Source organism: Pleurodeles waltl, chromosome 3_1 (genome assembly GCF_031143425.1).
Source record: "Pleurodeles waltl isolate 20211129_DDA chromosome 3_1, aPleWal1.hap1.20221129, whole genome shotgun sequence".
In the NCBI taxonomy this organism is placed as follows: Eukaryota; Metazoa; Chordata; class Amphibia; order Caudata; family Salamandridae; genus Pleurodeles; species Pleurodeles waltl.
This window is the reverse complement of record NC_090440.1, coordinates 1,738,738,384-1,738,759,373: the sequence shown is the minus strand read 5'-3', so window position 1 is coordinate 1,738,759,373 and position 20,990 is coordinate 1,738,738,384. Positions and strand designations below refer to the sequence as shown.

The window sequence follows — 20,990 nt, the reverse complement described above, 5'->3', positions numbered from 1 at the left end:
CGTGAACGCATGATGCAGTATTTAGGAGCAACACTCCTGGAGCAATTGGAGTGTGGCTGGTCTTTGTCATTAAGACCGGTCTTGCATTTTGTGCAGCCCGTGTTTCGGTGCCTCTGGTGCTCTTTCGAACATGCACTGGAAGTTTGTCTTTCAATGCAGCGCTTGCCTACATTGGACGCTGATCTGTTGATGTTCTCGCTGAGGGTTCATTACCGGACATGCGCATTGAGGTTGTGTTTGCTACGAGAAGCTGCTTATAAGTTACCCTTCTTGGAGAATGTAGCTCACGACTCATCACTGGGCACACCACGGAATGCTGCCTTGGCTGAAGCTACGGAACACAACTGCTCCTTGATCCTTCTTGGCGATGACTTTCCAACTTTAACATCAACCGAAGTGGAAGATCTCCTGTCCTCTATGGTCCCGGAATCAATTGGAACTTTTCAAAATTGACTTTGCCTTTTGAAGTTCCGTATAATACCACATGCTCATATTTTAAATTGTCACGTTAAATGCTCATGCGTCCCTTCGACTTGTCATCATTGACATTGTTTCTATATATATCTTAGGTTGAGTTTTTTTAGCAGTAATTTTATATATCTTTGGCTTTGAATCACTTTCAACCGACAAGGGGAGGGTGTTGTGCAGCCATTTAAGTTATAGCTCCATGCACGTTATATTAACACACTAGGCCGCTGTGCACTTTAACCTAGATATATTTTATTCAGCTTTGTCTTATTATTGTTACAATAACCATTTTTACGGTCTTGTTTTATTTTCCGTTTATCTAACTGTTTTTGCCTAGGCCAGCACTCTGTCCTCAAACAAGACATTCTTGATCACTCTGTGCTTCTTCCAAGGCTATAGCACGGTACATTGCCGGTGAGCATGGTAGAAGTTTAGTCTCCAACATTTGTAGAAAATACACATCCTTACGTAGGGACATTTTCTCAGAATATCAGTTGTGTTGTTATAAAAACACTTCCTTGTCACTTAGACATTAGAGGGAGACTCCAGCCAGTGAACCACAAGCGTATGCTGATTGCTGAATGCTTCACTATAGATGCTAAGGCAGACCGCAGGCCTTTGCTCAGGTATGAGGGTTGATGTCTTCCCAGGGGACCCTAAAGGGCAGAATTAAAGCTTAACATGCTGTGCTCGATCATAACCTAGGTAGGGATTACTCCATCGATTATAGTGACAATATGATAGTGTTTTTTTTTATGCTTCACTCTTCTCGTCGCAATTTTAATACTGTCATGTTGTGTCGTCCTGGTTATTGCAGCTCATGCTTTGCTATCTAAAATGCAGTCATTTTATTAAATTTATTATTGAAACATATACTGCTTCTGTTTGTCATTTATATATGAGACTGGATTGTAAATGAGAGAAACGGATGAGACCTGAGTGACCACGACTTCCCTGAGAAGCCAAGTATGTCATGCGCTCGGCTGCCCAGTCATCACTATCCTTGGGTAGAGATGAGGCACTGCTAGTTAGCTGGAGCAAAACCTGGATTGGAGCGACAGATGTCACCCGCAGTGGGTTAGACTTAGTCTCCCACACCGCAGGCGATTCTGCCGCTCAAAATCCAGTAGTCTCATTAGAATAATGAGAGCCTACGCGACACTACATTGATTGTACTGGTAGACAATCAGCTCTTCATTGGGTTCAATGGAGCTAAAACGGGCATGGTGGGGTAGAAGTGGACCATCTCTTATTGGTTTGTAGTCTGTTTCAAGATGTGCTACACATTAGCTAAAAAGCAGCCTCCTGAGAGCTTGAGGGCCCATTCCACCAGGGTCTACTACTGCATTAGCACGTAGGGTACCAGTCCTGGACATCTGTCAAGCAGTCGCATGGGCAACCCTGCATATTTCAACAAGGTACTACTCCTTTGACAGTCAGGTCTGTTGGAAAGGGCATTTTGCCCACTAGGTCCTCCAGTGATTTTTTAGTTCAAGCCAGTTCACAGAACCACCTCTGGGGAGGTATTGCTTGGGTACCTATTCTACGGTGAAATTCTGTGGTTAGAAGTATCTATTAGAAGAACAAGTTACTTACCTTCAGTAACACTATTTCTGGTAGAAACTCTAACCGCAGATTCCACACCATCCCTCCCCACTCTGAAAACTGGGCTCTTCACAGTAAAGATCCCTTTAAACACTGCACACTGTTCAAACATTGTGTTTTACATGGCTCTGCATTTTTGTTGTGGAAATAGTTGCGAAAGAAACAGATTTTAGTGCACCAGGGTGAAGCTTACCTGGGTACTGCGATGTCCCTTCCAATGCGGATGACTCCACCGTGAAGTCAATAGACACCACCTTCCAGTGCGCAGAGGTACTGCTCAAGATTTTCAGGATCCAGTCTGATGCCTAGGGAATATTCTAAGGAGAGCTTTCTGTGGTTAAATAGAGTCTCTACCAGAAAAAGTATTATCAAGCTCCAAAAAAAAGTGTTCTTTCTCCATCCACCTTTATAGGATCACCCTTCTAATGACTTGACATGACCCACAATTTTGAGTCAAGAGGTTGACAAGTATGCATTAGCCACTGATAGAACACCTTAGCCAGACCCTTTTGACAACTATTTATACCTTGGTAACATATGCTCCACACATTCCTGATACGATCATAATGTCATACAACCTCAAACGTATGCTAGCAACCACACTGTGAATTTAACCATCTATAAGTGGGTCACACCCACATTCTACATTGTTCAATAATCTGCAGTGCCTCCATATCCTCAGGGAAGTGTCGGAAATAAACATTCACATCTTATAAATATTCTCTTTACATACAATTCGTCTGTAATACTGTACAACAACTATTTATTATCGGCAGGTGGACAGAAAGCAACTGATGAATAATTTATTGTGATCAGAAGCTTTGGCTTTTCTCACAGATTTTCTGCCAAAGAAGTTGGCTTTAATCTTGATACATGCCTCTGCAACCCTCATCAGGTGCAGTCAACCTTTACCTTGTTTAACATGGAGTATACTAGCACCCCAAACTTTATTGATTTGTAAACGATGCAGCCTATAACTTTCAACACATGCAACTAAACTTGCCTTCAAAGCTTACTCTATTTTCATTCTATGACCCCACATGTGTACACACAGCAACTCTATGCTGTATATAACTATAGGCCTTATGATGGACAATGTCATTTGAGATGTATTCAGTAATGTCATTTAACATGTCATGAGTAATATAATATGTGAGGTCATAAACAGTGCACAATGAGTTAGGTAACTAAGGCATGACTTGGGAGTTTTTTTTTTTCATGTTTTCAAACATTAGTTCTTATCGAAGTTCAATGACACACACACTTGCTTACTCTCTCTCTTTCTCTATACATGTGTGTATATATATATATATATATATATATATAAATAGCGCTTGCATGCATGGTTCACAAGTATGTCAGGTGTGTAGAGCACCGTATATGTGATACAAAACATCAAAGTCCCTCCATGTTTGTTGGTCCCAAAAATGACAATTTTTAGTGGCATCGCTCTGAATCCTCCTGATGCCATGGTGGAGGTGCAGCAAATCATCAACATTCGAAGTTAGAGTACAGATTTACTTTAACTAATTTGCATCTTTTATCCTCACATAGAGCTCAGTAAACTATGTAAAATTAACTTACCCTAACATGGTTTAACCTAGATACATGTAGGGCCGTGTGAACACATATGAGTATATATATGTATATATCACTGAAAAAGCCAAAAGTTACAGGGACATTATAGATAGGAAATAGAATTTCAAAAAAACATAGGCTGCAAGGGCATTATAGTTAGGATCACATTAAAAACTTACCAAACCATAGAAATTCACCAGTTATAGTTAGAGTTATCTCAAGTAACTATAAATCATGCCCTAAGGTAACTACAACTCGCACCCTCGCCATGCACTGTTAATTACCCGACAAATTACGGCACCCATGCAATCTTTCATAACAACATTGATAATATCAATGTAATATTCACAGTAACATTTTTGACAAAACAGTGCATGGTGGAGGTGCGAGTTATAGTTACCTTAGAACACGAGTTATAGTTCCTTGAGATAACTCTTTCTATAACTGGTGAATTTCTATGGTTTGGCACGTTTGAAATTAAAATGCTTGTTTAGGGTATATATCCAGGATTCCAAGAAGATGTTGGTGAACTGTTAATTAGTTTCTAGAAGTTATAACAATATCGTTAGTGGTTATTTCCAATGTTATGCTTTATTTTTTGCATTAATAAAATAAACACTCTATTTAACTTTTACATAGTTTTTCTCACAGATAATTGTGCCTAAAGAAGCACTCTGCTGAAATGTGTACTTTCTTCTTAGATACGTTTGTTTTTCTCAGGAATGTTTTGAAATTTACATGAAACCTGACAATTTAAAGGTGGTTGCCATGCTTAGAAACCATTAGACAGAGTCCCTCTTGGCTCGCTAACCATCTCCTTGCTTGTCTCCGTTTGATGCCTGCTGCTCACAGGCATGCCGAGAATGCATGGCTTCCCTCATCTCATTGGGATTGTTGCACTCGTGGTTTACGGGAGGGAGAAGGGGCTGGGAGGCACGGGGGAGGGCGACCAAAAACAATCAATACATTTTAAAAAACGTACCTGTTTCGCTGCACCACCTCTGAACCGCTCCCCATCTGCCAGGACATGCTCAGGCTCCCAGCCTGCCCGGTGTCCAATCCTACTGCTGCTTTCATGCTGGCAGCATGAAAGCAGCAGTAGAATTGGATGGAGCACCCTGGCTGTGCGCTCCGAGACAGCGTGGAAGCCTCTGCCTGCTCTCTCCAATCCAGCACTGCGTTGCCGAGCTGGACAGAGCCTACTGCGCATGTATGTTTGGCCGGCCCGAGACGGCCGGCCAAACGTACATGCGCACTGAGGGGGAATGCTGTGCCCTGCTCTTTTTGTAGTAAAAACATAATAAACACGGTTTATTATGTTTTTACTGTTAACGTTTTGCAGCTGTTGCTGCAGACAGGGGGGCGACGCTCCTCTGCCATAGCGGCAGAGCTGCTGCTGGATGGCTGGGTCACAGTGCTCGCTTAACCATGTCTAACTTGAGACATTTTGTGCATGTAGTGTGTTGCAGCTAGCTTGCATAGCTTTTGTTCTTACATGAGGTATTTCTTCCCTTGAAATTTAATTTGAGGTAAAAGCAAACTATATTTCATGTGACTTTTTTCCGGGACTGTGTACATGGAAACAGATTATGCAGAACTAGCAGGGCACTTGGCCAGTTTATATATAGGTGTTGTAACAACTTTAGACCAGATTTATCATCTCTTCGTGACCGAGTTTGTTAATTCTACACATACAATTGCCACATTTTAGTGTCTTAATCGCGCTCTCTTTAATCTTAGTTTGTTTGTGAACCCTGCAGCCTTCCCACAGGCCATTCGAATCCCAGACAATTTCGTTTGAATGTCCACACTGATGCAGTTTGAAGGGGGAATACTGCTCCCTAAAAATAACCTACTGTGCTTTGTCTGACATTCTATTCTAAGACCACATCTGATAATACTCTTTAAGGGATTGGAATTGAAATTTTTTACGACGTTCGACTATTCAGACTCACTCCTGCAGTTGGTCTTTAACTTAATTCACCTCCCTTCATGAAAGACAGTTTTTCAGTCATTCAAGGTGGTTAAAGCCTGTGCCAGCACACATGTGAAAGTTATGTCAACTGCATTTCTATAGTGAATTTCTATTATGGACATCTTCACCTAGCACTTGCTGTGCAGTGGGGTGCGGTGGGGGATGCCCCAGGTATTTGGTGTAGAATGTAACATTAGTGAAATGTCTGTGTTTTTTTAATTGTTGCTTTTCTAAATCTAAACTATAGGAAGGGAGCACACAGAGGAACAAACAGCTAATATAAGTTTAATATGGATGTAGGTTGGGGTAACATAACTCTTCAGTCGAATCAAATCTTCGCAAATACTAAAGTGATTACATGTACACATATTGTCAACAAGGCCATTCCATGCAAGACCATATTCCTGCCTTTCACAATATTTTAGACTCTACATAGTCTACAGTTATGTTTTTTTTTAGGTGTAGCCTGCAGACGGCTTTTATCTGTCTGGATGTGAAAGACCTCTTTTGGATCTTAGAGTGGGTTAGAGTCTGCTCATTGCTTACCATTTGATGGCTTTCCTTGTCACTCTCATTTACCTGCTTCTTATTTTTCCCCACCTTATTAATCTTGTGTTTGTCCCTCCCACTGAGCATTGCCTGTTCATAATATGTTTAATTGGCTAGTACCACTGCTTGCTTTTCAGTTGCTACTTTTTTTTTTTTTTAACAGTCTAGCACTTCGTTGGAGTGCATGTTTTCCAGCCATCGACCACATGTACATCTTTCCCCTTGCACTTCATGTTGATCTCTGCTGCCCAACTGCTTCCTTTTACCCCGCTCGCCCATGTGCTTCTGCACATTGCTATCCTCAACCCGTGCCCTCCATTCTGCTTTCCCCAAACCCCGCTGTTTCTTCCACACGTGCCATCCACTGTTGTATTTGCATCCTTTTCATTCCACTTCATTGCTTTGACGTTCCCTCCTGTGTTGCTTCAGCATTCCTAATAACCATCCCCTCCGTTGTTTTGCCCTTTGCCCTCCTTGTGCTCCTTGATTGCCCTCCACCCTTTCGCGCCTTCTGCTTCTGCCACCCCCTTAAAAAAAAAAACTTTTGCCAGTTTGTTTTCCTTTTTGGTAACCAATGCAACAAGGATCGATAACTAAAAAGAAAACAAAATGTTAGCAGCATTTCGTTTTTGCCTGCATGTGGCCAGGTGGCCATATCAAAAGGTCTTTATTTTAGCTTTCCATGAACAGCACATGCACATGGGCGGTGTGGCTAAAAACTATTGGCAAAGCCAGTAGAGCACAACGGTGAGACCCATTGGCTTTGCCAATGAATGCTTTTTATAGAAAGTTGTTACTGCAGGAAGCTATGAAGCCAATCATGGCACTGACTGGCAGATGTTGCACGTATTTCAAAAAAATGTCAATAGATAATATTCACTGTTGTAGTTTAAGTGAAGACTCCCCTTCATTTGTAGAGACCAGGATATATCATTGTGCTGGGACTAGGATAACAGCAGAAGGAAACTTTCACAGTTCACTTACTGTGCTGCAATGGAGGCGATTCCCATTAGGAAGCCCCCTAAATAACTGAGTTCTTTGGATGCGCACCCCGATAACTCCATTGTGTCCTGGCGCGCCACATGGATCAAAACATCCAAAACGTTTGAGTCAACAACGAGCTCACCTAGTAATACAGACTTATTCTACACAAAGAGCTCACAGGGGTTATTTTTCACAAATATTTTATTGTATTTTTAAAAAGTAAAGCCAACATAGTATAGTATACAGTAAAAGTACAAAGAGAAGTATTAGCTTTTTTGAATAGTGTTCAACACACAGTGCAATCACTCTCACTCAGATAGAAGAAACAAAGTACATTGTAACACTGACAGGATCTATCAGCCATTTGACAGGTCAACCAGTGGTACAAATGAGTATATCGATAGATATAAAATTAATTCAGAGACAAGTTCGTATATTCCTGTAACCTACATATACATATAAGCTCCCTTTCATCTTTGACATACAAATGAAGGCCCTTATTGTGACCTTGGCGTTCCATGGATCACCAGGGCCGCTGTGGCGGTCTCACTGCTGCGAGACCAGTGGTGCAGACTGCCATATTACGACCGCGGTGGTTTGGCCACTGCCAAACCGCCACATCCCCGCTTGTCCCGCCGCCTTACCATGGCCCGCTGGGCTGGAGGTTTCCAGTTGCAGCCCGGCGGGAGTCAGATAACGACAGAGGTTATTCTGACTAAGGACACTGCCAGCATTTTCCTGGAGGTCTCCCTGCCACAAAATGCTGGCGGAAAGGTATCCCGATGACAGGACTTGCATTCCGGTCGCCGGGATACCCCCCAAACTCCTCCGCACACATGCATGCATGAACCCACACACACACAATCACACAGACACACCGTCACTCACACACGCACTTACATCATTCACCCCCATAGACGCCCATACATATCACACATGCACGCATACACACATACAAACATACACGCACCTGCATGCACTCACTCACACCCCTCTTACCCTTTACACATTTACCCATGCACACACCCCCACCCCATCCATATGCACACACGCACGCATCACCACATTTACACACAGACACACATCCACAATCACTTCCCCTCCCTCCCCCCCACATTCATGACACACATACACACACTCACACACTCCCATTCACACCCCGCCCCCTCTCCTTGTTGCAGATGAAATGTACCTTGTCCATCGAGGTGCTACTCCATGAGTGGACGGAACCCAGCCTCCCACCGCTGGCACCACCACGCCAGGAAAAGACCGCCACACAGAATTACTGCTTGTAATTCTGTGGGTGGTCTTTTTCTGGTGTGGCGGTGTTGGGAGTGGAACCGCCTAAGTGCCGGCGTAGTGAATGCCACCAGATATCCAACTGCTGGCGGTGCGGATATCCAGTGGCAGTCATAATACTGCTGTCTTCCGGCGGCCGCAGCTGGGAAAAGACCACTGCAGTCATAATGAGGGCCTAAATGTCAAAATAAGCAATACCCTTAGGCATCACATAATTGTCATAGCAACCTGCACCTCAATTATATGGCTTTGAATAACTAAGGAAAATGGCCAACAACCAATAACAAAACCAGTGTTCAATATATAGTAAAGTGGGTCTTTTGGGATCCCTAAGAGGGTGCGATAATCGTGGCATGGCTCTAAAAAAGTCTAAATCAACTTTAAGGGAGCATCTTGTTGGTAAGGAAGGCTTGGTTTTTTACATCAGGAAGTGAGCCTGCGGTAGGTTAGAAAGTAATCGTGGAAAGTCAGTGTATCCGGTGAACTGCACATTGGTGTGACGGAGGATTGGTTCCTAGATTGGATTGAATATGGCCAACTCAGGCCTCGAAAATTCTATTTTATGAAGTCGAGATATGTTTAGGGCTTACTCGCCCCGTCTGACGAGTTGACATAGAACAGGTGTTCTGTTCAGTCAGAAAGTGAAGGAGGCCTTTCAATCTTGTTAATGTCACATTTGTTCTGAGTTGAGAGACAGAGGTCAAAAGCCAGATTGTCTTATCATTAATTTTCCTTCTGACTGCAGAGTTCCAAGATTTTGTCAGTTTTTTCCTAACACACAACATTTAAATAGCTAAGTTATCTTTACAAACATTTCAGTGTTTGTGAACACCCATTGTTTGTACTTCTGTGTGATGAAAAACTATTTACATAGGGTTAAAACAGATCAGAATACCTTACTTGGTGAAGTGCAAAGAATAAATATGAAGTCTGAAGCCAGATTTTCAGAGATTTGGTAATACATTATATAGTTTTATCAGTAAAGCTGCAAATTAGTTGGAGGGATTATGGGCACTTCTTGGAAATTTTCTGTCTGTAAATGACCGTGTGTGAGGACATCATCCTTTAGTAATATATTCATTAAGAGTGAGTATTTAAACATAAACCCTTCTGCCCTAATAGCAATGCTATAAATAAACTAGGAGTCAAGTAATGGATAATATGTCCCTTATATGTAGTCTAGATTCTTTTTATACATGGTGCAAACGTTTAGTCTATTTAATGAAACTTCAACGTTTTTTTGTACAGCAGAAGTGCTGCGCTCACATATTTAAAGGTACACTCATATGGGAGAATGAAGAAAAAAGCGACTGTGTAAACTAAAATATTTGCCTAGGATCACACAATTTGAGACCCGTTTATGGGTCAAGTACATTACAGTTATGGTCCAGTAAATTATTCAGGTTACTCAACCTGAAGGTCTAGGAGTATTTTTATTTTTTGCCTGAGGCCTGCATCTGTTACTTTGTCTTATAATATATAAATGTTCACAGTTGGCCATGTTACGTGGTTCATTCAGCCATTCCTCTAATGTCAGGACTGTGGCTTGCCTTCAACGGTGAATGACCAAAATTATGATAAACAATTTTGTGTGACATGAATATCATGTCAAAAATATTGTGACTATCAAAATATCATGGAACAGAATGTCTAAGGGAAGTATATAATTTTTTTAATTTAATAATATAGTTTTTAAGAATATTATGGTATTTAATATTAGTTACTTTAACATAGTTGTAATAAATATTTTTTCATAAATTTAATATGTTAGTAAATTAATTTTAACTGCTAGATTACTAGTATAACTATTATTGCTTTTTAAAATATAGTTTACCATTTTAAATGTATAATTTATTTTTTTGTATAGTAATGTATATTGTAAGAGCTGTTTGCTAGATTTGTAGGGGGATAGGGCAGGAAGATAAATTATAATTAATTTAATTTTGATGTTAATTATGTTTTGCTGTTAATTAAAATGTAGTTGATTAATAATTATGTAAGTTGTTTATATGTTTTTTATTTCAATTTGTGAAAGTTAAATTTATGCTACAAATTTAGATTCTAGAGGTGGATGGCTGGGTTTGTAGAAGACTGAGTGGGAATGTAGTTAATTATAAATAATTAAATTTATCTGTTACATTTTTATTGCAAATTATTTATTTATTTTTAATTTAAATTTATAATGTATGCATTTAGTAAATGTAACCCCTCCGACGTCCAAGATGTTCCGTACTTTTGCTTAGACTGGAGTAGGAACAGTAAATCCAACCACTCGGAAGTCCAACACTTTCCCAACAGTTGTGTAGACTGCAAAGTCCAGCATTATCCTTACTGTTGTTTAGACTGGAGTAGGAATAGTAAACCTAACCCCCCTGAAGTCCAAGACTTTCCCTTCTGTTGCATACATTGGAGTGGGAATAGTAAATATAAGATCTCCGAAGTCCAACCCTTGCCCTACCGTTGCTTACACTGGAATTAGAGTCGTAAATCTAACCGCTCTGAAGTTAATGTTTTCCCTACTATTGCCTAAACTGTAGTGATGATTGTAAATCCAATTCTTCAAAATCTCAGCAGTTTTCTTACTGTTGCTTAGACTGGAGTAGCAATAATAAGTCTAAAATCTCTGAAATCCAGCAGTTTCCCTGCTGTTGCTTAGACTGGAGTGGTAATTGTAAATCTAACACCTCTCACTACTGTTGCTTAGACTGAAGGGGGATAAGCAACTCTAACCCTTCCAAAATGTAACACTTTCCCTACTGTTGCTTAGAGTGTAGTGGAGATGGTAAATTGGACCCCTCAAAGTCCAACACTTTTTCTATTGTCCCTTAAATCGGAGTGGGAATAGTAACTTTAACCCATCCGAAGTCCAACACTTTATAGACTGTTGGTACATTGGAGTGAGTGTGGTAAATCATACCCTTCTGAAGTCCAACACTTTCCCTACTAATGCTTAGATTGGAGTTAGAATAGGAAAGCCAACTCTTAACACTTTCCCGACTATTGCTTGGACTTTAGTGGAATAGTAATTCTAACCCTCCCGAAGTCCAGCAGTTTACATACTGTTGATTAGATTGGGGTTGGAATAGTAAATCTAACCCCTCTGGAGTCCAACGCCTTCCATAATGTTGTGAATATTGGAGTGGGAATTGTAAACCCCTCAGAACTCCAACAGTTTCCTAATGTTGGTTAGAGCACATATGATGTTTTTAATTTTGTTCTTTAGTTTTATTTGTTTTTTGTTTAAATATTTGTTTTTTAATGTTTATATATTTAGAAATAGGTTTTTAATTATGTTTTGTGTGTTTGATAGAATAGAACTTTTATATATTTTTTAAAATATACACTTTTGTTGTAGTTTTTTGCTTCTGATAGTATTTTCTCAATTTGTTAAATTGTTAACATATCATTTTTAACCGTGTATACTATTTCTTTATTTTTAGTGCAGTATTAAATAAAATTATTTTATGTGTTCATTTTAATATTGGAACTAGGCTATATATTTTTGTTTGTATATTTGTTAGTTAATTTCCATTTTATTTTACTGATAAGAATGAAACTCAAAGCATTTACAAATTGTTTATTTAGTGGTGTATTATATATATATATATATATATATATACACATATAGATGTGTACATATTGATTGATTTATATATGTATATGTATATATATATATACGTATATATATACATATACATATATAAATCAATGATGAAGCTGTTTATTTAACATTAAAGAATTAACGAATTAAAGTTGATATTTATTCAAAAAACAATATTCATACCTGTTTCTGGTTGATATTCTCATAAACGATATTTTTGCCACAATATTTTGTCTGTTCCCATTATAAATATAGGAACACATTATTGGGCTAAACTATATTTGAACACAGTATTTGTGTCCCTCGATATTTTTGATCAATATATTTTGTCGGTCTCCTCCAATGATAAGGAATACAGGTTTTAGGCAGCTAATGATGTCACTCCCTACTTTCGTCTATGGTTAGGTATTCTCACACTGTCCAACATATTACTGAATTTGGGGATGTCAGCTGTAGGGGGGGGATCATTAGCCCATCAATGGATAATATAAGAGCTCATTTTGGGGCCAGTAGGGTGTCATAGCGTACAATGCCAGAAGATGTGAACCATTCTGTCTCCCGATTACGTACATCTTCAACGGTCAGATTGATGCAAGAGCCATGTCTCAGTCCCTATTTCTCTCTCTGCAGTTTACTGAGAGACCAGTACCAATTGTGAAACAATGTATAATAATAGAATTTCACTCCTGCCTCTCTTTGGTGTTTCTCATGAGAGGCATGTAGTACTGCCCAATCCTCATCTGTGTATTTGTGGTGTAATGACATCTGCAGATGGTCTCGAGAGGTTGATTTCACTGGACTAGAGTATTAATTCTGAATTAGTACTCAATAAAGGCCTGACACTGGTGCTTTGAATTTCCCCCACATCTCAAGGTGTCTTATTGGGAAGCCTGGGATGGAGATTGCGTCCGTACTCAGTTGATGTTTGAGTCAGTGAATCATTTGTTATATTTCCATTGACTTTTGTATGACCAGATCCAGAGCTGAGGGTATGAAAGAGTTTTAGAGATCCCTATCCATTAAGTTGTCCTAATTGTTCAATACTATTAGAGGCCCATACTTGCCAGTGAATGCTGGAGCCTCCTATAAGCAGACCCCCATTGTTCTTTAGTGGTGCATAGAGATGGAGCCATGTGCCCCAATGATTTACAAAATATGTTTTCTAATTATTAGGCGCATGGCCTTGATTATTCTGTGGCTTATTTTGGTCGGTATAGATTTAGCTTTGTGTAGCATGCTCAGCCCTTGCTTGCTGTGTAGGACATTCTTCTCTATATCAACCCTGTTTCTCAGGGCTACTGTCATTTGGATCACTTGATCTGCCACATAGTGAGAGCTGTAATTGAGCTCATCTCTCAAAGTAGATGCAGGTCCAAGCCATCAAGGGATGCAAATTGTTTTCAACCAATTAGCAGTTCATGGTGGGGACGCAAGCTGCAGTTACCTTAGGGCATGAGAGAGAGAGAGAGATTTGTTTTTTTCACACAAAAAATGTGACCATGTACTTGCTGTACCTACTGAAAACCAAATCCTATACATGCCCTCGTGGTTTAAAGTTTCCTCAGTTCACCTTGTATCCAGAGAACTAAAATAAATATCTCATTAAGGTTATCAGAGCTGAAAGTGAAGTGCCTGAGGCTGTGATGGTTATATGTGTGACATCTGCATGCAGGAAAGTATTTTTGTAGTCTAAAATGGTTGGCAGTCTTTTAATCTGTCTTGAGGATCAGATAGCAGCTGACAGGGATTGGAATAGAATAGGTGATGGGGGCATCTCTGTCTTACAACATGTTTTGTAAAGACAGAATGTGACTGAAAGTTTAAAGCATGCAGACTAGGTACTAATAAGCAGTACAAGCCACCCTGAGGTAATCCAGCTGACATTAAGAAATCAATTACATGCACTAGAGACTGGAAAATGGTCTGTAGTGTGATGCTCTCTCTTCCTCTGGCACTCTGCAAGAGGGTCTGACCACCCTCAGATACGCATTACATCCAGAAATTTTGCGGCACTCCAAAGACTAATTTCCAAGTTTTTATTTTGTGAAGTTAATTATTACAAACAGCTGACGCGTTTCAACCCAACAGTCTTGTTCATGGCCAGTGAGTCTCTTTTCTGTGCCTATTTACATATTTTTCCATCATGCCATCAAGGATGCGTTGTGGGACTCATGGTTCAAACTAAAAAAATAAAGCAATATGTGCACATTTCTAAAATCGTTTACAGTTAGAAAAATGTAAAATGTAATATTGAGGCAGACCAGACAGAATATTTGAAAATCATTACAGTAATTGCTAAAAACTATTTTCTCCAGTGAGAAATATCAATGTTATACCATTCATATCATTGGTATTTTTCCTTACGCTTCTTCATCAACTACATTTTTCTCATTGTGATTCTCTCAGTGAGAGACAGTAACCACAATTAATTTGTGACATACTATTTACACGGGTAATAGTATGACAATAATTCAAATATATCCAAATGGCTCTCAGTTTTTATCATTCTCATAACCAGATAAAATCATTACTCATATCCACAAGGGAGACAAATTATCTCTGCATGTGAATCTCTTTTGGAGAAAATATTGTTGACAATATTGTTGACAACTACCTGGCCCCTATGGTAAAAAAAATCTGAGCTCCTATATAAGAGATACTGGAGACCTTTTGAGGATATTAGCAAATACAACATGGCAGGTGGACTAGAAAATGATAACAATAGACGCTGTATCTATGAGTCAGGCATGAGTTTGGAATAAACACCTGGGAGCATTCCTTGAAGGGTGTATGATATGTGTGTGTATGCATCCTCGCATTAACAAACCTGTAATGTCTTAAATTACATTCACTTGTTTTTGACCGATATGTAAGCATGCTAAATGATATTCTTATTGCGTTTGTCTCCCGCTGCACAAATGAAATTGGCATGTGATACCATACCCCACCTGTTCTCAATAATGAAATAACAAGTAAAAGAAATTCCTAACCCTTTATGCTATTCCACATTTTGGAAACACAAACATTTTGGTGTCCAGTAGATGGAGTGGCGATACCTGCCAAAATCTGTAATTCTTGGCCTAGTATTTCTTACTCCAATTGCTGGCCATCTCGTACTAGAGCCATGTGTCGTCAAATTCATAGCAATAGAGGGTCAATTTAAATGACTCGAGAAATTGGATTTTTTATTCTTCTGGTCCATCACTTCTGGTGAGAGAGGATGTGATGTGTCTTTGAAACTGGCTATTTCTGACAGAGTCTTCTACCTGTAGATTCCTCAGCTTAGAATATTCCCCAGACATCATACTGGATCCAGACAATCTTGAGCAGTACCACCATGTGCCAGTACGTGGCATCAATCAGCTCTGCGTTGGCAGCGTCCACATCAGAAGAGGCATGTGTGGTTCCTATATTGGTGCCACCCCAGTGCATTGACATTCCTTTCCTTCTGAGTCAACAGGGCAGATCCAGAGAGCTTTCTCAGTCATTGTTTTACCACTTTTTTGAGCTTTGCTCCCAGTGAGCTAGGGACTTGTCTCCCAACAACCCCTCAAGGTTTAAACATTGTGGGGAATGTCACAGACAGATGTCTGCCTCTGACCCATACTCGGTTTGCCTTAGGTTCCTGGGTTTAGGCCATGATCCCAAGGCTTGTGCTGACCACCATCTGAAGGTGATTCACCAGTGGGCGATGAAGCTTCTGGCAGTGCGGCAGAAGAAGGATCCTACTCCTGATCATGACGAAGATTGTAGGCCCATTCTTGGAGTCGATCCCATGGATGATCGTTAGGTCTGGGCAGAACTTGTGGAGTTTCACTCCGTGGAATTCTGCACAGTTACACAAAAACTCGGTGAGATTCTGTGGAGTTCTGCTAGGTGGGCAGAATCGGAAACATCATGCTGGAAGCTTCTTCCATGCTGTAAAATCAGCCTGTACTGCACCATGCAGTGCACCTGAGTAAGATGCTTTTTTTTCTGCCACTCTAGTAGATTTTCTACTCACGGGGCAGCTTTCTCAACATGAATGCTTATGACCTGCAGCGACCACCCGTGGTAAGAAATCTTGCCAGGAAGCGTTCTAGCACCGGAAAATCATGCTAGAGAACAAAAATTCTTGCTTGTGCTTGACAACTTAATGTGGCACAGTTTTGCTGGAAATCTGTGCTCCAAGCAGAGCACAGAGTGGTCAAAACTCCTTGAACTCCACTGGTGGAGTGGAATTTTTCACCCACCCCTAATGATCATCTTCTCGCTCCAAGTCTTCATCTTTGAAGTTGGGTAAGTCCAAGAAGCACTCCTAGCAAGCACCTTACTTATAGGTCCCAGTTCTGTAATTCACCCTCAAAGCTGCTGGGCGGGGCCTCTTCCCTGAGTTCCCCTGGATCGGGTCCTGTCTAACTCAAGGAGTTCTATGATGCCATGCACTCCATCTTTGATTCAACGGCTCCCTCTGGCATGCATTTGGGCCCCATGGAGCCAAAAGGTGCCCCTGTTAGTTTACCGTCAGTGGGCTCGCCCTAGCCAGCTGGGCCCTTCGGATCCACACCCTGGACCACCATTCCTGAACAGAGTCCCCCAATGCCATCCCCAGTGCCACTGCACCTATCAAAGTCCAAGACGGCGGCACCCTAATGCTGCTTGATGTTGACACTGGCAGTGCTTAGAACTCGTCAACCCCTGGACTTTCCACCCCTGAACAGATCCTTTTTTCCAGAAGGATGGGATGATGAAGAGGGTTATGGCTTCCTGGTGGAGGACTCCTATCAGGAAGACAAGTGGTACAAGGAGCTGAGTGACACCAGTGGCCAGACACCTCTCTAGAGTCTGGCCTGATTTCCTCCCTTGGTCCTGCACTACTGATGCTCAGGGCAGCAGAGGTCCTTGTCTAACAGCTACCCTCCATTGAGTCGTGTTTTGACAGAGGCGCTTCAACCAGGGGAAAGCTCTGCAGAGCCCCTGTTCCCCTTTAAGGAGGCCCTTACTAACATTGTCCTTGAGGCCTGGGAAAACCCCTGACTGGGGCTCCCATGCATAGAATGATTGCCCGCTAACATCACCCTCACCCTGGAGAACCAGCCTTCCTTAGCCATTGTCCCTCTCTTTAGAGCCTGGTGGTGAAGGCTTCAACAGCCAAGCTAAACCCAAGAATGTTCCCTATTATCCTTCCAGATAGGAAATCTAGGAGGCTGGATACTTTTGGAAAACAGATCTTCTCTTCCACTCATGCCTTGTGGGAATCAACTTTGCAGCTGCTGCCCATAGTTCTCGAAGAGGGCAGAGCCATTCTGAACCATAAATTGTTTGATGGTTGGGGCGCAGTGAAGTTCACAATTTGGTGTGGACTAGACACCACTTACTCACTAGGGATGGGATCTACACTGGCACTCCACTGCCATGCATGGTTGAGGTCCACTGGGTTTTTAAGGAATGTCCAGCCTTCTCTTATAGACCCTTCAATGGTTCCTGCCTATTCAGTGTCTAGGGTGACACGGCAGTCAAACGCTTCAAGGAGAGCTGAGTCACCACCAATTCTGTGGTTCCTTGGGTTCCCAGCAACAGGATTTTTCCTTTCACCCCTTCCATGGCTACAGTTGGGACTCCCATGAGAATCCACAGTACCACCTTTACACCCTAGCCCAGCAAGCTTTCCAGTGCTTTCGTGGCCAACGACGTAAACCCCATAGAGAACCTGGAACCCACAACCAATGAACTGTCCAGTCCTCCACCCCTCTGTATGCCTCACCCTCCAGACGTCTGTAATGGGCCCTCAACGTAGGACAGACATCCTGTTGACAGCAGGATCGGACACCCCCTGTCCCAGTGGCAAGTAACAAACTCTTGACAAGTGGAAGTGGGTGCTCCAAATCATGCAGCGGGTTATACGCTTCCATTTATGGTAACCCCCTCTGCAGAATGTCTAATGGAGCACCATCTCTTTTTGCTCTGTCATGAAATGCAGGCTCTGTTGGCCAAAGATACCAGTTTCAGAAGTACAACATGGTTGTTTTTCCTGTACTTTCTGGTGCAGAAAAAGGGCAGAAGTCGTCACTCTGTACTAGATCTCCACTCTCTCAGTGCCTTTCTACAGAAATTAAAATTCAAGATGTTCACCTTGTCTGTTTTGTCTGCCTTGGATCCCAGAGACCAGATGGTAGCACTGGACCTTTAGGATGCATATTTCCAGTTCCCATTGTGCAGGCTCACAGGCATTACCACAAGTATTCCTAGTTCACTGTGCTCCCCTTCAGCCTCAACAGTGACTTTGAGGTGTTTGTGAAAGTGATGGTGGTGGTTGCAGCTAATCCGTGAAGGTCTGGGGTCCAAGTGTTACCCTACCTTGACGGCTGGCTGTTGAAGGCAGGCTCACCTGAGGCAGTCGATACCCACCTCCAAACTATGCTCACTCACTGAGGTTCACTATCAACATGCCAGAGTCACACCGGACTCCTTTTCAGATGCTCCCTTTCATCAGAGCCATGCTGGGCACAGTTCAGTTTCTCACCTACCCTTCCAGGACATTCAGGCTATGAGCCGTATGTTTCAACCTCAGTCCTGGATTTCTGTCAGACTGACTCTGAAGCTGCTGAGTCTGATAGCTTCCTTGCTCCTCCTCGTGATGCACTGTGGACTCTGCAGTGGGATTTGAAGTCCCAGTGGGCACACCACCAGAGGAATATCTCCGACCTGGTTGAGAATTCAGGGGAGACTGCTAAAGATCTGCACTGGTAGTTGACGAAGCACGACTGGATCAGCAGCAGACCCCTCTCCCTTCCCTACCCGGAGCTGACAGTGGTGACTGACGCATCACTTCTGGGTTGGGGCATCCACTTGGGAGAGGTGGAGATCACAGGACTCTGGTTTCTGGTGAAATCTCATCTCCATATCAATCTTGTGGAGCATCGGGCTATCCGTTTGACATTTAAGGCCTGCCTTCTGTCTATCATGGGAAGGCTGGTTCAGATGTTAACAGACAGCATCTCCACCATGTGGGACTGCAATAAACAGGTGGGGTTGGCTAGTGGACCCTGTGGCAAGAGACCATGTGCTTCTGGACTTGGCAGGAGCATCCGCTCATCCTCCTGGTTCTGCAGCACCTGACAGAGGAACTCATCCATTGATGCCTTGCAGATCACAAATGAAATCTACGTCCGAAGGTGGCACAAGGTATTTTCAGAGAATGCCGAGAACCTGGGCTTGTAGTATTTGCCATAGCTGACAACAAGCAATGTCAGCACATTTGCATGTTGGAGAATCCAAAACGGTTCTAATTCAGAGATGTGTTCCACCTAGAACAGAACCTGGGACTCCTTTAGGCCTTTCTGGTCATAGTGCTTCTGCCCCCAGATTCTCAAAATAATTAGGACCGACTGGGCACAAGTCATTTTAGTGGCTCCGGACCAGGCAAGAAGAGTTTGGTATCCCGAACTCGTGAGAGTGAGCCTCTGTCCTAGCGATAAGGCTACTCCTTCAGGAGGATTTTGTGTCACAGCAGTCGGGTAGGGTCCTGCACCCAGATCTGCACACACATCACCTTCATGCATAGAGATTGAGCAGCAACAGTTGAATGTCTTTGATCTTCCTCCCAAGATTTGTGCTGTCATCACGGCAGACAGGCGTCACCCAACGAAAACTGTATACGCCTGCCATTGGGACAAATGTTAGACTTGGTGTTCTTCACATCAGGTTGATCCACTTTCTGCCTCCTTTTTAGAGGTGCTGCTATTTGTGCTGTTGTTAGTCTAGCACAACCCTCCATTGGGCACTGCTAAAGGTTATCTTTCTGCCATTTGTGCTTTTTTGCGGTTGCTGGATCAGTCCTCACTGCTTAAGGGACCTATTGTGACATGTTTCCTTACGGGTTTGCAACATTTGTACCCTCCTACTCCTTTCATCATGCCCTATTGGGACCTTTATTTGGTCATGACATTTCTTATGGGCTTTCCATTCTAGCTCCTAAATAGCTGTGGCCTATGAGACTTCTGACACTTCAGGCGGTTTTCTTAGTGGCCCTTACTTCAGCCCAGAGGTCAGTGAGCTTCAAGCTCTTTCAGTTAATTCTCCATCCACCGGATTCTACCTGGACAAATTGGTTCTTCAGACTTGCACCTCCTCCCTATCGAAGGTGGTGACTGCATTCCACATTGGCCAGAACATCATGTTGCTGGCATTTTTCACTCCTCCCCATTCTTTTAAGGAAGAAGAGAGGCTCCACCAGTTCCATCCAGAAAGAGCTCTGTCTTTCAACAGTGATTGTATCAGAACCACTGTGTGGATGATCAGCTCTTTATTAGATTCACAGGAGCGAGAAAAAAAGTAGGATCACAGAAGAGAACTGTTTCTTGATGTCTTGTACTTTGCATCAAAATCTCAATGCGCTGGCTAAAAAACAGCAACCTCACGGCTTGCTGGCCCATTCCACCAAGGCCGAGGCCACTGCTTCTACATTAACGGACTGAGCATCTGTCCTGAACATCTACCAAGCTACTGCTTGGGTGTCCCTCCACACATTCCCAAAGCACTACTGCTTGGTTAGTCAAGTCCATTGAGATGGGCTTTTTGCCAGTTTGGGCCTCCAGGATTTCCTGGTTTGAACGAGTTTGCAGACCTAACTCCAAGGAGGTATTGCTTGGGTATCTAATCTAAGGTGCAGAATCTGCTGTTAGAAGTCTCTATCAGAAGAACAAGTTCCTTGCCTTCAGATTTTCCAGCAGATTCCTCACTGATCACCCCATCCTCCCTGATCTGACTTATTAGCTATTCACCCTGAAGCTCCTTTTAGATTCTGTATACTGGTCATACTTCATTCAGTTGTGGCGTTATGATCTTGGTGTTCAAATACGAAAAAAATGAGGTCAGCTTGCCAATGTGGTGCGTTAAAAGGCACTGCGGACTTCACTTCCCATGTGGATGATGCCACTGTGGAGCCGATCA

General features: G+C 42.2%; 1 protein-coding gene across 1 annotated transcript in view; it reads left to right on the top strand.

Moving 5' to 3' along the window:
* Nucleotides 1–20,990, top strand: part of LOC138285560 (uncharacterized) — a 999,550-nt gene that overhangs the window by 681,903 nt on the left and 296,657 nt on the right. The window lies entirely within an intron of this gene.